Raw genomic sequence first — 6,117 nt, 5'->3', positions numbered from 1 at the left:
CCATCTACCAAATAGCTTAAAGACCTTTGAAAGTTAAGCAGTAAGCTGAGATTTAGCATAAAAGACTGATGTTTTATTCATACCATGGAGAATCTTATTTGAATTGAAATATCCACCAGCAAAAAGCTCATCAATTGTGTCCCATACTAATAGACCACTGTACCTTATTAAGCAGAGCAATTTAAATCAAAACTTTTAGGAATTAAATGAAATATTAAATAAAGAATAAGATTTAAATTCCCAGTCAGTATGTATGCTTTTTAACAAGTGAATGGCTACAAAAACATGGATTAGTAATAAAGAAAGAAAAGTGAAGTGAGTAGGCAGTATGGAGGATGAAAGATACTTTGGATTCCACATGATGTATCTATTCCAAAACTTGCAGCAACTTAGCTCTTCTCAAACATTTTAATACATGCCAGTGTAATATTTAGAAGAATTGTGATATTATGCAAACAAGTTTATAAAATGTTATGCAACTTTACAAAATTTTCAAGGCACGGTATCTTATATAAGAAGTTTGATACAATTTAATTATAGCTGGTATACACACAATCCTGTCTTACATCTATATTAAAATAAAAGCTGATGCCTTATATGCAACATAAAACCACTACAGAATACATTATTTTATGCAGTGAAAGTTCTTTCATTCCTAAATAAGAAAATAACAAAAAGTGAATTAAATCAAACGATGAACATATTTATTAAAGTGGCACAACACACAACTTTTTCAACACTAACTACAGAGCTGAACTGTCCCCTCAGATACTCTGCCATGTGGCCTCCTATTCAGGAGGGAGTGTGGAGCAGCACAAACAAAAACCTGACACTAACAGGACAAGCACTTCCATATTTTAACATTTTCACATACTATCAGAAAACTATTTTCAAAGGCTCTTTTGACAACCCAGCTTGCTTATGAGCAACAAATCCTCAAAAGGGGATAGTAATCATGTTCTGTCTTTGAAAGTCCTTTCTGAGGTAAATAGCTTACCATTTAGGGAAAGGCATGCTTATTCCAGACACCGCACAATTTCTATTGTTTTAAGAGACAGGTTTTCTCCTGGCTGACATCTGATGCAATAATCTACAAGTGTTATTTTCCTCTGAAATTGAGAGCTAATATGTAAAACAAATAAAAAAAACCTTTGTCTTCTTACAATCCCAATACAGTTCAGCCCAGTCATTTGTATCTCATAGCTGTAGTAACCTTCCTCACAGCACCAACCCAGAAGCGTCATCTGTCATCCAGAAATGACAAACCATTCCTTAAGTATATTTATTATCAGCAAGTAACATTGTACACATTTTTCAAAGCATGGTCTCTCTATATATCTTACTCAGTTGAGTTCACACTTCTTTATCAATTACCCTTGTACTAGACATTGCATGACAAGTAGAAGATGAATGGAAGTAGTAAAACTAAATTCTATAAACTAGACACACTGAACAGTGCCTTGATGAATACACAGGGAAAGATAAACACATTATTTACTTTGGAAGTTAACAGTAACATTAGAGTAACATAACAGAATAGCCACTCGTCCTTAACACCAAGAAGGCATCCTTCTGGAATGCAGTGGATTGCTTTCTGGAATAATTACTCTCTGTGAGTTCAAATGCTTCTTATGGAGCTGTATCTCTGCAGGATATACTTGAGGTGAAGCCTTTATAATCTCAGAAGTTTGTTTCTTTATTTGTTTTTTTAAAAAAGTGTTAGTTTGTCAGAAATAAGAACATAAATTGAAAATTTATTCCTAGAAGTTATAGATCTGAGACATTAGGCACTCACTAAATGACACATTAGGAACACTGATCTAATACAGGTAGGTTCTGTGCATTCTTTTTTTATTCATATTTAATCTTTTTGACCTATTATAGGGATCAAATTAGGATCTTAGAATTCAATTTTGTACCATGCTATTAAATCGTACTCATAGAAATCCATGTACAGGCATATTAATCAAGAAACCTAGCACTATGACCAAGTCATTCACTGAGCATGCTTGCTCAATTTTGGTGTTTTATTTCCAAAATATGGATTCATCCATCTTGGAAGGCAAGGCTGAGACAAAATATCACTTCCTGTTTTGAGCACAAACCTGTTAAAATGTTTTTCGGAAATCCTAAATTCTTAATATCAGTGGACTACCACACGAAAAACAAATGTATCTAAAAGTAAGAAAAACCTCAACAATTCTAAAGCATTTGTTCTTCCCTTTCATCTCATTAGTCACTAGTAACATTGCCTTGATAATTACTAATGTCACTATGCACCCTACAGTCTTTAGATAAGCAATTTTTATATCTATTATAGAGAAGAATGCAGAGGGGATGAGATTACTGATGAAGGCACAGCAGTTTGAAACAAAAGAAGCCCTGAATATAAGGCATTTAAATCTTCTGGAAGGTAATCCCATATGTAATAGACTGAATATGTCAATCTGAAGTTCATAAGATAAAATGATAATGGAAATAAAGAGAACTATTGATTCTGTTCACAAAATGAGCACTTAGACACACTCACATACAACCCACTCTTCAGTGGGAAGACTGCCAGGCACAGAGTGATAGCATAAGGAATTTTGACTTTGATGGGACAGAGTATTTATATACTTTCCAGGATGCTCATACAAAGTGTAGAAAAGACTGTGGCAGGGGGGAGCAGAGGGAAAACCCAGACGCTATTGCCATCAGGGTTGGGGGTGGCACAGGCAGAAATAATCAAAGTGACCAAAAAAAAAATTCTCAGCCAAGTCATCTGTTTTATTACACAACTACCATATTTAGAAATGAGACTGAGCTTCAAATCTTTCCCCTGTTTAAAATATGCTCTTTAAGCCTGTCCATTTGTTTAGAGCCTATCCAGGACAGCAAAATCATCTTCACACACATTTAAAATTAGAGTAATAGTATCTATCTTTGTCCAGCTGATCTTTAGCAGTCTGGCTACCACCCAGCAGTTCTCCATTTCCAAGGCAGAACATGTCACTGGGACAGCTGTAGGTGTCACTCTCACCTAACTCCATGTACTACACAGCTGCTTCCAGTGCTCTCCCATCTCTGAGCCCTGCTACTTAGAAACTTCAGGTTTAAGACTCTGAACTAATTATTTTTGCTAGCCACAGGGAAAAAGAGTTTTCTAACTATTACATAGATGAGCCTAATAAAGTTACATTTTCATTCTATAAAAGCCTTTTCCTTCATCCTTAGCTTTTGCTTTTTTAAGAAAATTCAGAAAACTAATCAAAGCTTAATAATGTTCTCTCATTACTATGAGGCATGAGTTAAAGAAAATATATCAAGATATTACAAAGTGAAACTATTTAAAAAGAAGGTCTCTGGTCTAACCCTCCAGTAGAGTTTCAGCACAGCTCATCTTTCCATAATTTTAGTGGAACTCCACATCAAATTATAACAGTTCCAGAAACGATTTAAATTAGTTATCTGCAGAAATGCTAATGACATCTTAAACAAGAAGGCCTGGATAGCCTGTCACTCAGATATGATCAGGTCTGGTCAGGTATTTGAGCAAGTGCGAGCATTTCCTTCCAGTTATTCCACCTTTAGAACCCAAACTGCATTCTGACATCTTACAGCTTATTTCTGAAAGACAGCAATATAGTGATTGATTAGCATTAGTATTATCCTGCAAAGCTATTTTAGGATGCTTTCCCAAACAAGCACATTGTCATTCATCAGAAAGTCAAGAGCAAACGTTATTAGCATACTTTAGAGACACTGCTTCCTTGCTGTTATAGAAGCTCTCCAAAACTTGTAATGCTATTCAGATAGGACTTTGAAGAAGTTTGATATACAAGCGACTGTTAAAGCCTATTTCTTTTTTGTTGTTCCAAACAGCAACAACTACCCAATACTCCGTGATAGAGATGGAAATACCATCTTTTCTGGAATATTCATACCTCCTAAATGTTGGTTAAAGCCTAATTTAACAGGAAATAAAAAAAAAAACTAAACTAAAAAAAAAAAACAAAAAAACCATAGTGACCTTGCTGTGAATTACCTTTAAGTACAATCTTTTTTATTGTGCTTCCATCTTCTCATGGTATTAAGTTGTGGCACTCAAGCGATGAAAACAAAAGATTTTTAACTGAAGTTTTTTAAATGAATCAACAGTTGAAAAAAAAAAAAAAAAGAAAAAAAAAAAAAAGGACAGTGTTGGTTTATAATTGAAAGGAAGGACTCTAAAATTTCAGCTCCTTAGAACAATGTGGAGGCTCTACACTAGCAACAACTGGTTTCTCAAGCACATGTCCATACACAAAGCATTCATAGTAGCATTCCTACACTTCGGAATAAAAGGTGAGCTACTTTTTAACTTCCTGCAAGCTCAAATGCCAACACTGTGAATAGCAGTCCTGTCTGCATAATTTGGGAGTTTTCACCTCCCAAAATGCTCATTGTCTTTTGAAGAATCCTGGGAAGACCTTCTAGTACAGTCAGTGTCAATTGGATAGTGTGGCCAAAAGTAGCTAATGGCATAACTAGTTGTATTGGGTTTACCTGGTAAGGTTTTGGTAGCAGGGGGGCTGTAGGGGTGGCCTCTGTGAGCGGAGCCCAGCAGCTGCCCCATGTCAGATCAGAGCCAGCTCCAGCCGGCTCCAAAAGGGACCTGCTGCTGGCCAGAGCCGAGACAGGGAATGATGCTGGTTGGGCCTCTGGGAGGGCAGAGTTGAGAAAGGGGAAAAAAAAAATGCTGTGCTACAGCAGTTGGGAGAGGGGAGAGAGGAGTGAGGAACAGCCCTGCAGCCTCCAAGGTGAGCTCAGCAGGAGGGCAGGAGGTGCTCCAGGCACGCAGCAGCAGTTCCCCTGCGGCCTGTGGAGAGGCCCCTGGTGGAGCAGGCTGTCCCCCTGCAGCCCACGGGTCCCACACGGAGCAGATCTCCACGCTGCAGCCCGTGGAGGAGCCCCCGGTGGAGCAGGTGGATGTGGCCTGGAGGAGGCTGCGGCCCATGGAGAGCCCCCGCAGGAGCAGGCCCCGGGCCGGAGCTGCAGCCCGTGGAGAGGAGCCCACGCAGGAGCAGGGGGTCTGGGGGGAGCTGCCGCCCACCCGTGGGGGACCCGTGCTGGAGCAGTTTGCTCCTGGGGGATGGATGGACCCCGTGGTACGGAGCCGTGTGGGAGCAGTTCTGGAAGAGCTGCTGCCTGTGGGAATCCCACGCAGGATCAGTTCCCGTGGGAGGGACCTCACGTGGAGCAGGGGCAGAGAGTGACTGTGAAGGAGTGGTGGAGACATTGGAGGCAAAGCATCATGGACTGACCACAGTCCTCATTCCCAGTTCCCCTGTGCCACTCGGGGCAGGAGACACCACAGAGTGGATGGGGGGGGGGGGGAGGTGCTCTTAGTTTCTCACCGTTCTATTCTGTGAGAATTTATTGCTAGTGGCAGGCAATAAATTACATTAATATCCCTATGCTGACTCTGTTTTGCCCATGACTATAATTGGTGAGTGATCTCCCTGTCCTCATCTCAACCCTTGAGCCTTTTTCATCGTATTTTCTCCTCCTTTTCCTTTGAGGACAGAGGGTGAGAGAGAGGTTGTGGTGAAGCTCAGCTGCCCAGCAGGGTAAAACCATAAGGTTGGTACAAAACTTTGTCCTGTATCTTGCTTTGTGCAAGCCATGATAGCCTGCTTAGGTAACTAGAACAGCTTAGAGTTACACTCATTCTAACCCATTAAGTACTTTTGACAGCACAGCTCTGCAAGACTGAAAGGGAAGCTAGATAAAGATCAAGGCACGACTGTAGTCAGACTGTAGTACTGTACCTAAGCATCATCATCTAGCACAACCCTGACTACGGTGACAAGAACAGCTTTCAAAGGAGAAGAAGTCTTTACATTTAGGTTGGAAAAAACAGTCTGTGCAAATATTTCACTGTTATGACTAAATGTAACAACATTTTGTCATTCTCTCCAATGTTCATGTTGTGCCTTGCACACATGTTCACTGCATTCACTGCATTTTTACTGCTTTACCATTCCAAGTAAATAAGCATCAAATAATAATCTGTTCCATAACTCTACGTTCATAAGCTTGTTGTGCTAAACAACGTGTAAGCACAGCATGCACCTTTTATGTGAATTCTCATTT

Source organism: Anser cygnoides, chromosome 2 (genome assembly GCF_040182565.1).
Source record: "Anser cygnoides isolate HZ-2024a breed goose chromosome 2, Taihu_goose_T2T_genome, whole genome shotgun sequence".
Taxonomy (NCBI): domain Eukaryota; kingdom Metazoa; phylum Chordata; class Aves; order Anseriformes; family Anatidae; genus Anser; species Anser cygnoides.
This window is presented reverse-complemented; position numbering follows the sequence as displayed.